This window comes from Aythya ferina (assembly GCF_964211825.1).
Source record: "Aythya ferina genome assembly, chromosome: 24".
Taxonomy (NCBI): Eukaryota; Metazoa; Chordata; class Aves; order Anseriformes; family Anatidae; genus Aythya; species Aythya ferina.
In genome coordinates this window covers 5,177,989-5,197,490 of record NC_140322.1, presented here as the reverse complement: position 1 = coordinate 5,197,490, position 19,502 = coordinate 5,177,989, and the positions used below count along the sequence as shown (strand labels likewise).

The 19,502-nt window shown below is 46.0% G+C and overlaps 1 long non-coding RNA gene across 1 annotated transcript; it reads right to left on the bottom strand.

The window, feature by feature from the left end:
* Positions 1 to 3,558: 3,558 nt before the first annotated feature.
* Positions 3,559 to 7,385, bottom strand: LOC311423452. The gene is made up of 3 exons (XR_014685716.1): positions 7,344 to 7,385; positions 5,396 to 5,528; positions 3,559 to 3,796 (listed from the first exon to the last, which is right to left on the bottom strand). It is a non-coding gene; the product is annotated as an uncharacterized lncRNA (long non-coding RNA).
* Between the last annotated feature and the right edge of the window lie 12,117 nt (positions 7,386 to 19,502).

The window sequence follows — 19,502 nt, the reverse complement described above, 5'->3', positions numbered from 1 at the left end:
AAACCACAGGTATTCGTACCTGCTTCAAGCTGTCCAAATAGGCATTTGAGGGAATCTCATGCTGCTTAAGTGGCTTTCAAACTGTTGCGTTTCCCAGAATAAACCAGAGATCAGCCAGTGCAGGGGGCAGTAACCATTGAAAACCTCAGCCAAGTCCTTGGTGTTTTGTTTTGTTTTTAACCAGATGTCTTTTCAGGGCATTAACAGAAACATGTCTGAGTAGAACTGGCATAAAGAAGAGCAACTTGAAATAAGCACAGGGGACAGATTCTCGCTAGGGATGCAAGAGAGAATTGCCCCTTGAAGTCCAAGGTGAAGGACAGTTTGGAAATTGTTCTTCTTTTTCCGCAAGTACAATTTTAAAAAATAAATAAATCTGATTAAAGTTTAATTTTAAGAATGTCCTGTGTTTTCAAATTCTTGATTGAATTACCCTTTAAAAATTAAATTGTAATCCTTTAGGAGCTATTGATTCAGAAGGAAGAAAATGCCAATAGTACCATTCTGGCCTGAAACGCTTCCCATCAAATTGACATAATGCTTTCAATTTGCCTAAATAACTCATTGGATCTGACTTCTTCTCATGGCTGACTTTTCCAGCATTCAGTATCCATTTAGTAAGTCAGAAAGAAAGATGTAGGGGGCCTCATCCTCAATCATGCATGGCAACAAATGTTCCACCGGGGCACAGAGCAACTCCCTGACATCCCTGGCTATGCAGACGCCCTCTTGCAGCCATCAATAATGGGTGTAAGGGGTCTTATAGCACTGCTCCAAGCCCTTGGGGTCAGCGGTGGACCCCAAATCCTTTGGGTTTCTGAGCATTCTTTGTTGAAAGGTGGCTGCAGAGAGCATAGGAAGAGGAATTTGCCTTGTGCAACCTTGGAGCTGTGCTAAAAGGTGCTACGGAGAACTGACGTCTGCCAAGCAGCATAACACAGCAGCACAGAGAAGGCGTCTGGTTCCTTTTGGCTTCCTACCCAGCCACACAGCTCCCATGTGTGAGACCTGAATGACTAAGAATCAGCCTCAAAACATCCCCCTCCCTCTCTCCCTTGTTAAATTACACCTCCAGCTACAGTGAAGGCACCACAAAAGAAGAAATAAACCTTCCATTATGTTTTGCAGGAGTTTCAGCTCGTTTTTGAGTTAAAACACCAACATGACAAAAAAGTCAGAATGAATAGAGCTACCAAGATATAAACATGGTCTGTATAATTCAGACTCCCCATGCGAACAAAAGGTTGCAGCTCTTGAATAGAGGCACTGTTGGGAAAGCACTTGAAAAAAGGGATGAATCAATTAATGCTTTTGATAGTTTTAATGTCCCACTATCTAAAAAACAAGCACCGCTTTAATAGTGAGATAATTCAGTTTACTGAATCCAATTACATGTAATTGGCTTTTTCTCTTTTTCTCCCCCCTTTTTTAATTGCTGTTGGAACCAGGGCTCTAATGCACTTGTGCTGGCTCTGCCAGATGTTTCAGTTATTGGTGTTGCAAGGGCATGCTAGGGATCACAGGATTCAATTAACATCAGAGGTGCAGCCTTCAGCCTTAACACCACAAACACATCAGTGACTTGTAACTCTGTAACCCTGGATAAAAAAGTGCTTATGAAACCCGGCCAAAAAAACACTTATGAAAGTTCCCAACCACGCAAAGTGTCAGTTACTCTTTCCATTTCACTGGGAGTGTGAGCCTCTTTCCTCTGGTATCATGCTCGTGTTCTGGGATATGAGGTTTTTAATCCATCTCATATAGAGAAACACCAAAGGCAGCCAAAGGCACTGGAGGCTGGGCAAGTCTAACAAGCTGTGGGGACCTTGTCGGTAACCTTTGCTTGCTTGCCTGGGACCTCTGCTCAGCAGGACTGCGTCTTTCTTCCTGGAAGCTTTCCAGCCCAAACCTCCCTGGGGCTCCAAATCCCTGCTATAACAGAAATAAGTTTGCTTCAGACATCAGCAACGCAGGCACAACTCGTGTTTGTAGCTCTCTGGAAGTGTTCCACCCACTGCTGCTGACCTGCATTAGAAGTGCAAGGGCATACTAGCTTGCCCCCACAAAACTAGGGGCAACCATGTGGCTTTTTGGGTGCATGAATTTCTCACCTCAAATACAATCCAGCAGTGAATACACAGGTATTGCTAACTAGGGTGCTTTCTGGGAGACACTGAGATGGGGTCTCTGGGTCATACAAGAGAATGGGTCAGAATGTGCATGAACTGCAGCTCCTGTGGGACGCTGCAGAAGCATTCAGAATATTTATTGCCTTTTTAACTGAAAAAAACTGCCTTCCAAATTTTCCATGAAAACAACCTCTTCTCTTCTCTTCTCTTCTCTTCTCTTCTCTTCTCTTCTCTTCTCTTCTCTTCTCTTCTCTTCTCTTCTCTTCTCTTCTCTTCTCTTCTCTTCTCTTCTCTTCTCTTCTCTTCTCTTCTCTTCTCTTCTCTTCTCTTCTCTTCTCTTCTCTTCTCTTCTCTTCTCTTCTCTTCTCTTCTCTCTTCTCGAAACAAAGAAGAAATACTTGAAACCTATTTTCTTAACAAGATGACCATGCTGACAAAAAAATTTCCCTTTGGCTTATTCAGCTGTGGCTTTCCCCTCTGTGCCCATTCTTTACTCTGTGACATTTGAACAAACTCCTGTTGAGTGAATTGTTGCCGGATGGGAAGAAGGCAGCATGCTGGAAATGCTGGGTGCTGTTATTAGCGTAGCAGTGATTGACAAGGCGATTCACGCAAGTGGATGTAGCTGGCAAGGTATTGTCAGATGCCCAGGGATGAAAGGTGCTTCAAGCACGCAGAGTGCTGCTCTGAATTAGCATCAGCATCTAGCAGCCAGGGCACAATGCCTTGTGTTGAGTCACAAAATACTAAATTTATGGCTAGGCAAACAACCTGGTACAGGAAAGCACATGGTGGAGGATGGGACAGGTGCTGCATTGCTGTTAAAGCAAATTAAATCCCCCCTCCTCCTCCTCTCCCCCCTCCCCCCGCCGCCCCCCCCCCCCCCCCAAGTGCTGAAGTGCTGTTTGCTATACTTACACTGTTTTCCCTTCATCTTGCAAACCCTGAATGTTGCATGCTGCTGTCACCCCAGGCTCATTACCACCTCAAGTATGCAATGGGAAATTTGATTTAATTAGTCACTAATAGAGAGTTAAGGAATTTAGCCCAGAAACTGCTGCGTCCAGGCAGTCATGGGGGTGGCTAATCTGTATTCATCGAACTGACTTTATGACTGAACTTCTCAGCATTCTGAGCTCAGGGGATTTGGAGGTACGGGAATAACAACAATTGCTAGCTCTGCCCCTCTCAAGAGACATCATCTTTTGTACCTTGCCCAGCAGAAACACTGCCACATCATTTGGCTGATCTTCTACATCTTGCTGTTGGATGCACAAAGAAAAGGAGGGGGGTGAGGGGGTGTCCTCTTTACAGAAAGACTCTTAATCCATTGCACAGAGGAGTTTCCTAACAGTCCTCTGCATGTCCTGACCCAGGGCTGGACCTCCCTATCTGCTCACTGAGGGAGGGTGTGCACAAGTGGGGCCTCCTTGCACCTTTAGAGACATTTCTCCATCTGTGAAAACGGAATCTCTGCTGGGCAGTCCCAGGAGAAGATAGCCCTTCCTCCTTTTGCCTCGGGGACAGCCAGGTGGCTGCAGAGTGGGTCTTTACCAGCAGCTGTAAGGTACATCCAGGCATCCTCTTTTCCAGGCTTGTAATTTAGTGATGTTCTTCAGAAGTAAGAGAAATATAAAAGGGAAAAGATGATTTGAACTTCTTTGATCCTAGAAAAGAATTGAGTTTCAGTTCAGTTTGAGTGTGGGGGAAACAGTTTGGATCATTTCCGTTCTAATGGGGTCATCCAGTTCTGATCTATAGGATTTGAGAAGAAATGTAGAACATTGTGAACCAGATGGGAACCCAACTCCAAGATCCCTCCAAGCTCCTCCATTCGTTTTTAAGACAGATGCTTTGCAGGATGAGTACTAGCTGTGGGGTTAGAAGCTATAAATACAGTGTGCCAGACCTCCAGGCTGCTTTGCAGGTTGCTTTTGTACTAGCTGCAAAGAAATCCTCCAAAGTTATATTCAAAGAAAAAAAGTTCCTTTCTTACTTGGGCTGTTAAGAATATTCTTTTCACTGAACATTTGTTCGACATTGTCTGGGTCAGGTGATTTATCCCATGCCCTGTGTTATCGTAGAGTTTTTTGCTCTGCCTCTTTTTTCCCAGCCACACCCACTTCTAACAGGATTTTGTGTGTGATTAGCAGGAAGCTGCTAAGGTAAATGCTGATAGCTTTCCATGTTTATTCCTCTGAAGTGCTAATTGACTATGGTGAATCTCAGGTCTCTGAAAAGAGGACAAATGCAACTTCTTCCCAGTATACTAGTTCTGCAAATTTCACTCATTATCATTTGATAATGTCACCCATAACTATTTCAAAATGACGGATTTTAACAATTTGGGAATGTCTATGCATTCAGTAGCAGAACTCTGTTGTTTCCCTCTTTATGTTGCAGCGCTTTCCAGAGTCTCACAGAAAGTCAGTGACTGCAGACACACAAAGAAGCACCTTCTGTTTGAAGGACTCCTGGAGATTCTCACTTTGACTGTCTCAGCTAGTGCTATCTGGAAAAAAACTGTCCTTTTCTGTGGACTGTGATGTTACCCAGTCCTGACCAGTCCAAAATACCAAGATCTCATGGCTGAGTGACTCCTGAATATCATGGAGATGAGGAACTTGCTTGGGGCTGTACCTTTTGCAGGAAAAACGCCCTTTGTCCTACACTCTGTTTCTTGCCTTGAAGCCAATTACTTATCCATATAGTGACATTGTGTCTTATCCCACATCCCTGAGTTTCCCTAAAAGCACTTTGCAGGAGACCTTGGCAGGAGCTTTCTAGTGATCCAAGCAGACCGCAATAAATGGATATTTATTCCCTACAGGGCTGTTGAGCACTTCAAACTGTGCCTATACTGTTTTCTGTTATACTGGTTTTTTACTGTGTTTATCCTTTGGACTTTCCAGGTCTCCCCTTACCCTTACCTCATTTCATACTGATTTGTCTGCTGCAACCCTTAGGGTCCCAGCCTGTAGAGCCCTTTATACCCAGGTATGCAAGTGTCCTTCTCATTGCAGATGCCTTAACACCTGACAGAGTAATGAGGGAACAGGAACTGCAAGCTGCAGCTTTCAATGCTTACTGGCTTTTCGGCACTGCTCTCCAGGCTGAGCTCCACGGACTAAAGGGATTTTCAGGCAGGTAACTAGGAACGTCAACCTACTGGCAGCAAGCTGTACTTGAAAATGGTTGGAGATCTACAAAATAAGGAACTTTAAAGATCACTGAAAAGCATTAAATTAATCTCCCTGGTACTTAACTGTTTCTTACTCTTCATTTTTTTCCCCCAAGCCATGTTTCCCAAAGGTGCCTTTCATGCAGTAAGAGCCTTTTCAAGATACAGCACTGGGTCTCATCATTCAAGCACACTGTATTTGCCACTTTTTTGGTACTCTGAAAAATAAATAATTTTAAAAACAAAATCTTAAGGAAACATCCCAGACCAAAGCAATGATTATTGTTACTGATTTGCCTGTTTTTCTCCTTCTTGCTTGCTTCTGATGTAGAGACCAGGGTCTTGCTTAGTCTGTCACCATTCTTTTGGCAAGCCTTGGAGAAGACACAACCCTTTTCACCTCCTTCATTTTCACCCTTGACTCTTTGCTGGTATCATCTTTAAAGACTGGGATCCCCAAGATGGAGATTACTGTGTCACAGTGTATTAGTGCAGACAGTACCCAACACAAAAGGGTATTAATCGTGGCTGGGCCTTCATATACTACTATGTTACAACTGTTATAATAATATCATAGCACCAGAGACCAGGATCTGGCTGTTGTGATCCAGAATTTGGATTTGTCTGCTCATCCACAGCTCCTCAGGACAGGACAGAGCTGACCTGAGCCACGTGTATGTTCATGTAGATGCTCAAGAAGAAAGCTGCATGTTTCTGTGTCTGTATTTTAACACCCGCAGCAGAAAGCAGCCGGTAGCCGCTGCGGCCTGCCTGCCCCCTGAGCAGCACACCTCCACTGGCTCATTACACATTACGAGAATATTTATACTGCAGGCTGGCACACCCGCTGCTGGGGAGATGAATTGCTGTAAGTCATCTCAGCCAAAAGAAAACAATTAAAGGAAACTGAAACGGGCAGCATTTTTATCTTTTTGCTTTGCAGCTTGCAGCTTCCCCGGGGATGGGGAGTGCTAGGAGCTCTGCAGAGCCCTGGGTGGCAGCAGAGCCCCGCAGCTTCCGCGGGCAGATTTAGTGCTCATGTTTCTTGCAGCACAGGGAAGTGGCAAGGCTTGTGTGTCCAGCTTGTGGATGGTGCTGATTGCTCATTAAGACAAATTAGATCAAAGCAGGGAAAGTGTTTTACTGGGTGACTCAGCATAAACCACCCCAGGAACATGATGCTGGTTTGTTCCCTCCTGTGTGGTGACCAGCTTCCTCTGTGCTGGAAGAAACAGGACTGGCTGGAAAATAGATTTTCCAACCCATGAAAATTTGCTCCTTTTCTCTTCTAAAATAGGAAGCCTAATTCCCCAGGAAAAATACCATCCTCTGAAAAGTTCCAGGATATTTAACTGTGTGGAGGAGAAAAACTATTTTCAGCCATAACTTGTTTTCCAAAAATTCATTTTGGTCATGAACATCTTGACCTGAAAGCGTGCGGATGGAGGCAGACTCACAGCGCACCTGAGGCGAGTCGTGCCTGCCGCCATTTGGCAAAGAGGCGCCATTTTCTGTCTGTGGGCAGCACAGCGAGGTTTGTGATGTGGCTCCCAAGAAAGGCACCCAAACCTCCTCACTGCTCTCAGTCAGTGTCCTCAGATTATTTTTTGCCCTCCCACCTGTAAAACTTCTGGCCCTTCCGTAATCTGCATTGTTTACATGGCTGACCTGTTTCTCTTAAACGGCCATATCAGGAAAATGCTCACCCTTCCAACACTTCAGTTGATCATTATTATCAGAAGCAACAGTGGGAAAAAAAAGGCCTAGAGCCTTTCAGAAGCCTCCCTGGGCTCATGTTTGTGGTTGTCCAACTGAAGGTGGAGGGACACGCAGCCTGCGGGCTGGCATAACATCCCCTCACAACCTGTGGGCAGGGGGCTGCACGGACAGGCAGGGGGCAGCGGGGCGGTGCGGGATGGTCGGAACGGGGCATTACACCGGGCTGAGGCGGTGGCTGGCAGAGCAGGGGGACACGGACACCCCCAAGGGACACACACCGGAGCAGGGATGGCCTTGAGGGACCATGGACCCACCTGGATGCCCCTGAGGAGCCAGAAGCTGCTGGGAAGGCACGGTAAGAAAGCTTTGTCATGGTGTTGGGACATGGGGCAGGCTGCGTGGGGAGAGCACGTGGAGAGCCTGGGGAGGGGGGAGGAAAGGAGCTCCTGAAGTCTTTAATTACACCTCTTATCTTCTTCACAACACCCAAATCGGTCATCAGGATTTGGTGCTAATTGGCAATAAATTAGATTAAGTGAGAATTCCTCCAGTTGAGAGTGTGCTGCCTTTGATACCTCATTAAGCTGGCCACTCCATTACTGTGCAAAGGGGAGTTTATTTTATTTTTCCTATGCCACGGGAAGGTTGTTTCCTCAGCTGGACACGAGGACCTGGCATAAAGATGGTGCTTAGCACTCACAGAGGGGGTGGCATGGGGTGTGAGATAAGCCACCAGGGGCAACAGGAAGGCCGGCTGTGGTGGTGGAAAGGTGGGAATGCACCAGGTGGGTTTTGTGGAGCTTTGTATCTGGATGGTGTCTTCAGAAGCGTGTTCCTTGCAGGCATGTTGTGACCTGGAGGAATTGCCTAGCTGTTCTTGAAGTGAAGTTACAAGGACACAGGTTACAACAAAAGGTTTTGTGTTAAGAAACTGGCTGCAGCGCAAAGCAGCAGCAATCTCACCTCAGTTTAGGAGCAGCCCTTGTGCAAGAAGAGACACCCCAGTCTGCAGTTTTGTGCCCCAGTAACAGGGACGTAGCCCATCGGGGTGCAGCCGCTGATAGCACCCTGGCTGGGTGCTATTTCTGCTTCTCGAGGATGGGCACTGCTGCAATCCGGCCGGGGGCCACTAGATGGTTCCCAACAGCCGTGGAAGCCTGGCCCGGAGCCTCCCCAGGGTGGGCACCCAGCTGCAGGTGCTGCCGGGCAGGGCCAGCGGGCTGCAGCATGCAGGGAGGCCCATGGTGGCCCGAGATGCAAAAGGGAGAAACTGTAAATCTTCTGTGGTTCAGTTGCTGCCTCCATTTTTGGTATTTGTCCCCTAATTTATTTGAAACTGCTGCAGTTGTGGAGCTGTTTGCAAGCAAAGACTGGAAAACACTACCCAGAAACATCATTAAATAAATCACCAGCAGGCAACTGGCTCTCCCTTACGCTTGTATATCTCTGGTTTCTTACATGGAGAGAAAGGTGACAGGATAGCATCCCTGTCTTTCCCTTCACTTTTGTAGCATCTTGTCAAAACAAAAGGGATCTTGCCTACTGCATAACCAGGGAGGCTTCTGCAGGGCCTGCAGCAAGCACAGGGTGTGCTGAGATGGGCAGAGGAGGCTGGTGCAGGGGTGAGTGCTGAGGCCTGGCGTCAGACTTGTGGGTTTGAACTCCTGTTCATCAGTGTCCTGTTTAACTTTGGCAGTGTTGCTGGACCTCTCGGTGCCTCAGTTTCCCCATATGCACAGAGGGAACACGCAGGGGAGGTCTTCTCCGTGGTGGTGATCTCAACAGGCAGGTACAGCGCGCATCTGCTGCTGGGGCTGCCAGGCCTGGTTCTGGTATTTGAAGGGAGAGAGTAAAGAAAGCACTCTCTTCTCTGTGGTTTATGGATTGAGATGCAGGACATTCAGTTTAAATGTAACGACTTTATTACTGTGAGGGTAGTCAAGCATTGGAACAGGCTGCCCAGGCATCCTTGAAGGTTTTGAAGACCATCTGGGCAGGGCCCCGAGCAGCCTGCTGCAGTTGATCCTGCTTTGAGCAGGGATGTTGGGCTGGGCCATCTGCAGCTTTCTTCCAGCCTCAACCATCTATGATGCTGTGGTCCGTCCTTGTTGGTCCTGCTCACTGCAAGAGAAAGTATTTTCTAAGCAAATGTCTGGTGGGGTATGTCCCCTCTGGTAGAGCCTCCACCAGTGGGGTCTGAGTGGAACTGGTTCTGTGGCCCTAAAGCTTCGTTTGCACAGAGTTTTCATTCCAGACAGAGGGCTTCTGTTGGGGTGAATCTGAAGCTCTTGCATTTCAGTGCAAAAATACTGTCCCTGCTTGGGCAGTTGGTCTGTCATGTCTGTGGTATGGGGCTTGGGGTGCCTGGGGCTGTGTTCCTTCAGTGATATTGTGTGTGAATGAGATCCTGCCCCACCTCTCTCCTCTTATCCTTGCTCCTGAAACACCCGTGTTAGTGCCCGCTCTGTGGGGGCGTTTGAGATCTTGCATCAGTCCAACTCACTTGGTCTGTTTACCCTGAGCAAGACATTTGAGTTCACTCCGTGAGTCACCTTCTGTGGGCAGAGCAGGTTTGAGCACCAAAATGTCACTGCCGGGGACTGAAGTCACATATGACCTTAAGTAAAAGGTGTAAATAGCCTTTCTTCCCATTCCTTGTGTCAACAGCAACACGGACCAACACTCCCACTCACTGGAAGAATTAAAAACCTCTCAAAACCTCAGGCCTGTGACTGTCTCTGGTTCTGTGCCATCCCAGTGTTCGGGCTCCTGTCCTACGGCCTTTGCCATTTTGGCAGATGTTGCCTGCAGACCCCTCTGCTTTGCCCTGGAAAGCAGACTGAAACTGCAACTCCTGCATGCTGTGTTCTGAACAAACAGATGAGATGTCCCTGTGAGTGCAGTCAGAGGTTTTTAGCTGCAGCATTTGGAGTACCTGAGCTCGCTGTGACTAGGAGTGTGAGTAGCTGGGTGGCATGGCAGCCTCTCTGAGGCCTTGTGAGGAGCTGCGATCAGCAGCAAAGGGAAAATCCATGATGAAACAAGTCCCTTGCTGCTAGCTTGTGCATTCAGGGTAGGGTAAAGGTAAGCTAAAGGCAGATTAAAGGTAATTTGTGTCTGTCCTTGTGCCACAGTGACCATGGAACAAGGCTGTATATGGCTGAAGGAGGAAGGATGCTCCTTGAAGTGGTGTTTTCCTCCTTCCCTTCTCTGCTCTCTTTCTTTCTCCCCTCCCCCTTGCTGTCTCTGATGGCCTCTGTCCTCCATGTTTCTCAGTTTTGGGTGGTGTTTCCTAGGTGCTGGACTGACCTCAAAGCCTTTCTCCAGAAAAGCAGCCCGTAAACTTCTTCTCACCTCCAGTTCTGTTTTTGCTTTCTCTCTGCAGCTTCCCAGCATCTCTGACCTGAGGTCAATGTGCAATCCAATATTGATTTGGTACTGGGAAAAGCCCCATCTGCTTCTGCTGTTAAGTCTGAATGGAAAAGGGTTGTGTTCACTGCTTGTTTAATTATGCCTGAATAAGAAATCTCCTTGGGACCATTTTGTGAAGGACACTTTACAAATGTTTTGTATTATTATTGTAATTTAGCGGGAGTTACACATGCATGGAGAAAAAAATAGACCTGAACAGTGCCGGCTTGCAGGCTTTGGAGAGATGCCAGCTGCTGCCATGGAAAACGAAGAGGGCATGTTATCCTCCAGAGCTGTACCCTCACCCAGTGTGGGGACTTTGCTGAGCCTCTGCGATGCTTGTGTCTGAGTCCAGGATGCTCTTCAGTGCAAACCACAGCCCAGGTAGTCCAGGATGGTGCCAGTGCACACTGCCAGGTGCTGTTTGGGGAGGGACAGAGGTGACTTGTGGTTTGCTTCCCATCAGGGGAAGTCGTGATGGTGGTGCTCAGATGGGCACTTGTGTTTGCACTGCATCAGAAATGCCTCCAGAAGGAGGAGGGCAAGCAGTCACTCAGGTCTGGTTCTCGTTGTGGCAGCATTCAGCCATCGCTTTTCTCATACATGGATTGTTGTATGTGTTGGGGAAGTTATCTGGAGAGCCCCAAAGAGGGCTAATAAATGCAAAATACCATAGCAGGCATTTAGAAATTGTGAAAATTGAGAGATTCAGTAAGAAAAACAAACAAACAAAACAAACAAACAAACAAACAAAAACAACACACAAACAAAAACCAAAAACAGTTTTAGAAGCACAGAGGCTGGGAGATCAGTTGGAAAGGCATAGTATCTGCTTGCCACACTGTTGATATTTTGTTTCTTTAAGTGCAGTTTTAGAGAGAGGGTGCTGGGTGGGGTAAGCCCTTGGTCATGCAGTATGGCCGTTTGTATGGTCTTCTGTTTCCTGCCACCATGGAGCCAGGCATTTCCCAAGGGTGGTTGAGAAATCGGTCATAGAAAATTTTCTCACAGGAAAGCAGAGGCAGTTGTATCTAGATAACACTTGCTGATGGGTCAAGGGGAATTTTTTTAAAGGTGCTTGGCCAGACCCCCTTAACCTGTTGTAAGGTGTCAATAAATGGTTTCTGCAATCCACTGTCAGGCAGCGGACAGGTCTTACAACAGCAACCCCCTTGACTTGCACCTGAGGGTCTTCCTGGCCCACGGCATGCCAGGAGTGTGTTCACTGTGCACACTGTGTTCATGGACAAGCCAAGAAGAACAAGCCCAGGGTCAAGTCATTCGTGGCATGAAAAATTGATATTTGGGGTTTACTGTTGGTACTGGTGAAAGGCAAGAGGACATTTCTACTTCCTCAAAACTTTTGTTTAATGCAGAACAAAATATTTTTTTCCATTATTGTGTTGTTTTTCTTCTCACAATTCTATAAATAAATAAATAAAAAGGAAATGATATTTATTCCTGGGGCTTCCCTGAATATATTTTTTTTCTTGAATAAGAAAACCACAACAGTAAGCATTTGTGACATACAGCAGGGTCACCACGTGCTCCTCTGATTCACAACAAAGCTGCAGCTATAAATAATGTTAACAGTAATAGTAACTTGATCACTAAAGCTCAAAAGCGGTGTTAAGCTATCAGGTAAAAAAATGAGCTGAACTGCATAAGAGCGTGCATGAGTTTCCATAAAAGAGTTGTGTCAGCATTTCGTCCTGTGGCTGTGCAGGAGAGGAAAGTCTCGAGAGTTGTGGTATTTTTTTTTCTTTTACTGTTAATGAACAGAAAGCCAGACTGGGACAGAGACAAGAACGTTTTCTTTGAAGCATTCTGCTGCTTTTCTGCAAAGCGTTCCTAAGTAAGAGCATCCCCCGAATTGCCCGGATTCATGCTACAGATTAAAAGTACATGGAGATGGAGGATAAAAGGGGCGTTAGCAATTAGCTCTGGTGATAACTTCAGTTGCTAGAAAAGTTGGACTAGCAAAGAAGAACTATTAATTGAAATCCCCAGTTAATATAGAACTGTCAATAATGAATGCATAATGGAGAAAGTCCATTTAATTTTTAATTATTGCCAGCCCCCTCCAAACAAATGCCGAGTGTTAAATCTCACTGTCACCTTCACCCATGCGCGAGGTGTTTGATGGAAGTCTTCATTAACCCCAGGTCTGCTCCCGGCATCCTGCCAGGCCATTAGCTAGTTAGTTACAATAGCAGTGACTGGCACTTGGCATGAAAAAGCCCCCGCGGCCCTTGCCAGGTCCAGAACGTGGCAGGAATTAACTCTGAGTGAACATTGCAGGAGGGGATGAAATTCCTTGGCTGAGCTCTGGTGTGGTGGGGTCTGGAGTGCCTCATGAGTCTTACACGGATTGGGGTCTTTGGGAGCTAATGTAGCCTGAGGTCCCAGTCCGGTCACAATTCCTGGTTCAAATCCCTGCTCGTTTGGGGGTCCTGTAGCGTGACCTCCAGGGCACTCCTGGCAGTTTGGCTGAAGAAGTGGAAGCATAGTTTGTCTTCCTTAAATTGAAGAGTACAGATATGTTTATTTGCAGGCTTGTGTAATGGGGTGTGGATTGAATGAAGTGCTTAAATCCTGAATGAGAGTGTTCATACAGGGGCCTGAACACATTTCATCCTGTGCTAGGGGTTCTCTGCCTGGAGCATATTTAATAACCAGGAATCTGCTGGAAATGAACTTGGGAAGAAGCTGCTGTGGGCTTTTGGTGCATCATAGCTGGCCTGGGATCTCCATTTCCACTAAGGGCACAAGATCTCCGGCCAGCCGGTGCTTCCCGGTCAGGTTAACCCAGGTGGGATAATCTTGCTAAGCACCGTGTGAGACTGAATTCTTCTTTTCTGGTGATTTAAATCAGAACTGATTCTCCCGGGTTTGGTATTATTAACAATGTGAAGCTAATGGAAGCTGGGTCAAAATCAGACCACGACCCTCTGTTAAAAGCATGGACAGAGGCAAGCAGGGAGTTCTGACTGTAGAGGATGACTGACTCATGGCCAGTTGGCAGAACTTTACACTTGGGATGGGTCTGAGGTAAGGGTTTGTAGCTATGGAAAGTCACCTTTTAACGCCTGTCCTGAATGTGTCCCAACACTTACTATTCTTAGAGTCTTGCTTTCAAATGAGTTTGCCCAGGGACAGCCTTCTGGGGATTCAATTAAACTCTAAAATAAAATAAACACTATCTCTTAGCAAGGGCTTGAATGCTAAGCAGAGCCATTATTTGAACAAAGTAGGGCTGCGAGTTTCAGTGTCCTCTATTTTCATCAGCTAGGGGTCAGAAACAAGTGAAGATGGGAAAGCCCTGCTCATGATTACTCAGCTCATCCACTCCCATAGCCTTTTCACTGCTGCTCCAAGGTGAGCACAACACCTTAGGGGCATTGTGTTTGGCAACAGTTATGCATTTTAGTGACTCAGTTTGAAGTCACTGAAAGAGCCCCTGTTCTTTCTCAGATGATAAACTGCCTGGATTTGTATTTTATGGGCAATACAGTGACACTGAGGCCTGGACTTTAGTGTTGTTTGCCTGTTGAGTGACTTTAGGCAAGCTCACATCTTTGTTTTTTTTCTCTAGTTCAGTACTTGGTGCAGTGCGATCTAAAAGCCAGGTCTTAGTACTCAGATGCTTCCAGCCAGGTTTGTATTTTGCTCTTGGAGAAGGGAAGTGGCTGCCTCAGCATGCACAGAAGTTGGTTGAGCTGCTGCAGTAGAGGATGTGGCCCATGGAGGAATCCCAAAATTAAGATCTTACCCCAGAGGTGCTGTGCTTGGGACACCAGGTGTAGACTTTGGGCAAAAAGATGCTCCCTGAGATATGTTTGACAGTGTTTAGTGCACTGCAGCTGTAGCTTATGTCACCTCCTCAAAACCTGGTCAGAAATCGTGATCTGGTGCAATTTCTGGTTGGTTCAAATTTACCTGAAGCTGGATTTGCAGGCCAAACACAGTGGCCACTCTTTGAAGACTTCCACTAGCAGTGTAGACCAGAGTGCAGCTTGCTGCCATGTGGAGTCAGCCGTCTGCTCTGCAGAGTGCTGGGAGACTTCGGCCCCACTTTGGGGCAGTGAACTTTGAGAGTGATGGAGGCCAATTAACTGAGGAAACTGCAGAGGAGACTGATAAATGATCAAGAGGTCTGGAAAACTGTGTCTGACAGAGCAGAGAGAAATAATTGGATTGTGTAGCTTAGAGAGAAGAGAAAACTAAGTGATAATAGTCTTAATGCACAAAAGGTGGCTGCAAGGAGGCGAATGATGCCTTCTTCACATCCGCTGTGGATAAGAAATCACAGGCAGTCTGCAACAAGGAAGATCCAAGTAAAACATAAGGCAAGCTTTTTTTTTTTTTTTTTTTTTTTCCCCCAGGGCTTTTATTGCCTCATCCGCAAAAGAAAAGGGAGTGAAGTCTGCAGGTTAAACAAATACCTGGCAGGAACGATGTGCAGAGCTCATGCTGTCCCAGGACAGGAGGTTTAACAGATCATTCCTGTGTTTCAGTGACCCTAAATATACAGGTGCACATTGAAACCCAGACATAGCTGACCACCCAGGTGCATGCACAGCCTGCCTTTGTGCTCTTTGTGCTCTGTATGCTTACAAGTGACTTTAGAAAATAGCAACCCTTCATTAGATCTCCCTGTCAGCTGACTTGACCTACTTAATATTAGTACTAATTGTAATAGCACAAGTGTCTTAGAACAGATTTTCTTAGGAGGCAGTTTACACCATGCAGTCGAGTAGCAGTCTTAGCAGCTCTCTTTTGTTGAGATATTACTTTTTATTTATATCTCTCAGTCTAAAGAAGCTAAAATAATTGCCATGATTTTTTAATCCAGCTTTGTTGTCTCCTGCTGCTGCAACTACAAAAAACCTTGGGTGTACCCATTCCTCTGCATGACAGCTAATCCCTTCCTCCTTTTTTGATGCAAAATCAACTTAGGAAGGTTTGGAGTTGGAGAGGAATCATCAGCGTTAGAAGGAGATTTCCCCAAAATGGAATGATACAGAAGAACTGTGGACTTCGCTGTCTTCTTGGGCTTGTGAGAAAACTGCCCTGTTTTGCATTGTGATCAGTTAAAACCAGTGTTTTCCATGGGGAACTGCGAGTTTCACAGCAAGTTGTACTTGGAAGGAAAACTTAGCTGGGCCCAGTCTACGAAAAGAGAGCTTTTGAGCCTACAGCATCAAATAGATCTCTTTTCAGCCTGTTATTTTAAAGCACTGTGCTGTTACGTGATAGCCTGGCAGTGTAGGGCCCTAAATATTACCTTCTTCTCATTGAAGAGGGGAGACAGGGTGGGTCAGAGTGTGATTTTAGCATTTGGGGGGGGGACAAGGCTAAGCAGGCAGGGAGTCTGTCCATGTGATTTGCTGTGTGGCAGTACTGGTCACCTCTCCCCTTCCCATCTCACCTTGTCATGTGTTCATCTTAGGCCATAAGGACAAGCATATGCCTTTTTGACAGAAACTTCCCTGAGTTCAGATTTCACTCCACTTCTAGTATGGCTCGATTTATGAAGTTGGAGCATTTCTGCAGGATGTAAGCCTCCATTCCTTTGCTAACACTGTTGGTTTTTTCTTTGTTTTTAACCACTGCTCTCCAGAATTGCCAGAGTTGGTGCATTCCTGAGCAGATGCAAAGGTGGTGGGAAAGGTGATGTCCCGGTGCCGGCAGCTTGCAGTGCTTCATTCAGGTATCTGCAGATGTGGTTTCGTGGTGGCCATCCTGCCACAGCCTCTGTGCACTTGGTGATTAAATCCAGCACATACACTGCAATCAACTCATGCAGGATCACATATCAGCTGAATTCGAGGGGTACGTCATGGCCTCATGTCAGTGCTGATGCAATTAAAGGCAAGATTCCTGGTGGGTCAGAGGGTGAATTAAGTGGGGGAGTGGAGAGGAGCTGACAGCCCAGCAGCCTCTCACACCTTCAGTGAGATTCAGCACTCCTGCCTGCTAAATGGATGTTGGCACTTCAGAATAAGTCTGAAAGAACATCTCCCTGCTCTGAAGATACAGCCTCACTCCTCTTCTTTCACACTGACTGCACTTGCTATCCTTGTGAAAGAGCAAGCTCGGGTCCTTGCACCCAGAGCTTGCTCTTTCCTTGTATCCATGGCAGCATCAGCCCCTGAAACTCTGTCCTGAATTCCGAGTCCTGCTTCCCTCACGTTTTTATTGTACTGGTTTGGTCTGTTCCACACTGATCTCAGGAACTGAACTTTAGTGTGGAAGACTGGAGCCCTGGAGAAGACAGGACTTGAAGGGACCCAGTCTGACAGCATACATGTGCCCACTGGTGTACAGACTTCCCAGGCTAGAAGAGAGTGGTCAGTTTTTTGGTAGAATACATCTTACTGTGCTTGTCTAAAAGACAAAAAACATAACCACTCTCTCCAGTCCTTTTTATATTTATTAGAGAGAAACAAGGACCTCAAGGGTGGTTCACTGAACTTGGCTCAGCAGCCTGTTTTGGGAAGGAATGATGTGTTTTTCTCTCCCCTGACTCTAAAAGGGGCACAGAGTAGATTAGTTATAGAAATCTAACTTCTAGATATCTAAGTTAAGCCCTACTTTTAAAGAACAAGAAGGCTTTTCTTCCAGGCAGAGGCCCACCCTGGAGCTGAAGATGTCTGCCTCCACTGGCAGTTTACTGCAAGATCTGTCACTTTCCATGTGAAACACGATGTGATTCCCAACTTCACTGAGAATTTAAATGGAACGGGAGGCTTCGTCTCTCTGTATCTGCCTCTTTCATTCTGTTCCTCTTCATTGCCAGAAGCAGGCTGTTAGCTGAGACCTCTGTGGGGCTCCAGTGGGTTTGTTCAACCAGGAGTTGACATACACAGGCACCGTTTGACTCTGTAGCAAAAGTGCCCGAGTGAATTTACAGGTTTTATGCTATTAGCTTTTTCCAAACCTGCTCAAGGAATTAGAATTTGATAGAGGATTCTCTTCCTTGTCCCTGGAGTGCAGAGATTTGCTGCATTTCCTTACACAGCTTTCATTATTACTCCCTGGGGTGGCAGGGGCTTGCAGGAGAGAGCAGAGAAAAGGGCGACGAGGGTGTGTGAGGAGGCAGGAGCAGGAGAGGTGATGTCAGAGTGCAGCCTGACTTGGGATGCAGCCCAAGGTGGAAGGGAAATGCTCTGTGCAGGCAGGTGCTGCTCACCTGCTGTTACCAGTGTCTCACAGCCATTTTCTCGTTCTCCTGTGCTGTTTTTTGTTTGTTTGTTTGTTTGTTTGTTTTTCTGATGAGTCCAAGTATTATAGCACTACAGAAAACAAAATTCTTTAACCTTTCCTAAACTACTGAAGGATCTCACCATGAAAGCCCAATACTGGAGATGAGAAGGGAGAAATCTGGACATGTACTGATGGTGTTCATGTAGAAAAGCCAAAGCAAGAACAGATAAAAAAAAAAAAAAAGTACTTTAAGGATTGTGCTTAAAGCCTAGAATTGGAGTTGACATGAACACGGTAGGTGCAAAGCTTAATTCCCTACCAAAAAGGTGCTGTTAATGCCCCCTCCCTTGCTGCTGCCCACTTTAATTAAGAACCACTGAGGTGGTGTGACGTGCTGAAGCTCACAGTGGCAGAGCTGGAACCAGACTTCACAGGTATTACGTGCCATTTGGTGTCTCTTCTGTCCGACTGAAGAAGGTATGGTTCAGTGGGCCAGAGAGTGAGCAAAGATTAGAGTGAGGCTTGGATCCCTTCTCTGCAGCATGGCTTCTGTTTCTGCCTCTCTTAAATGTAGATAATTAGCTTTCCCTGCTTCCATAAAGCAGATAGAAATAACATAAAAGCAAAATGCCATTTTCAAATTAAATGCTGTTATTAACATCTAGTGTTTGATGGATGATTATGGTGTTACAACAGCATAAATACTTCTCTGGGGGCACTTGGCCAGTGATGTCGTAGGATGCTTTGCAGTCCCAACCTGATTAAAAATGAAATTCTGTTACGCATCTCTGAAGAGATTCAAACCATTGAATAGCGATCGGAAGGAGATTCTGCCAACAGTGAGGCATAAATACTGACAGCTCTAGCTACAAATGCTTCCAATTTTTTTTTATTTTATTTTTTTGTAGGACAAACTTATAAATTAGAAGGATGTGCCTCAGAAACAGCCTGGGAACATAAAAAGAAAGTAAATGATAAAGAAGTTCCAGAGCTAGACTATTACAGCACTATAGTGTAGGCAAGCAGAAGCTTTTTAAAAATCAATAAGAAATGTCACTGGCAACCAGTGTGGATTTCAGCACCAGGGTAGGCAGATCAAAAAGGACTGAGAAAAGTACTGCAAGAGTTGGAAGGAAATGTGAGTGTGCAGAAATAACATCTATGAACAGTGAGATTTTTATTTTTTATTTTTTGGAACACTGAGGTATAAGGCATTAAGTGTGGAAACAGCACTCCATATCCTGCTGTTGGTGAGGCTAAGGTTATCTTACACTTTTCTTGCTCCTAAGCGCTAAGGATCATCTCAAAGACACCTTAGGAACCCAGGTGCCGGCATCCATTTGATTTCAGTAGGATTTAGTTGCTTGACTATGGATTCCTCTAAAAAAGCCAAGTCCCCAAAATTCTGCACTGCATGATGTGTGTGCAGCAATCTGCAAGTCACACAGCTGGTAAGATAAAAGAGATCAGAACTTGATAGCTCAAACTCAGCTGACTCTCAGTTCTTTAAACTATGTTTCTTGCAAATTTTACAGGTAATCCATAAATGTTGATGATCCCCACAAAAATCAGAAAGTACAGCAAAGGAAATGGGTATGCAAGAAGCAAATGGGAAGCAGAGGAGGGAAATTGAGAAACAGGTGCAAAAGTGATTTTGAGAAAAATACTGTCAGCCTATGTCTAGGACCTACCATGCTTCTGCATATACCCTCTGTGTGTGTGTATGTTTTTTTCCATTTGTGAATGTTTATGTACCAGAAAATCCCTGGCTGAGGAATTTGTGAATAGGGCCAGCATCTGCCTTGCCCCAGCCCCAGCAAGGAGTGCCCTGCATAGCGGAGCAGCCTCCGAAC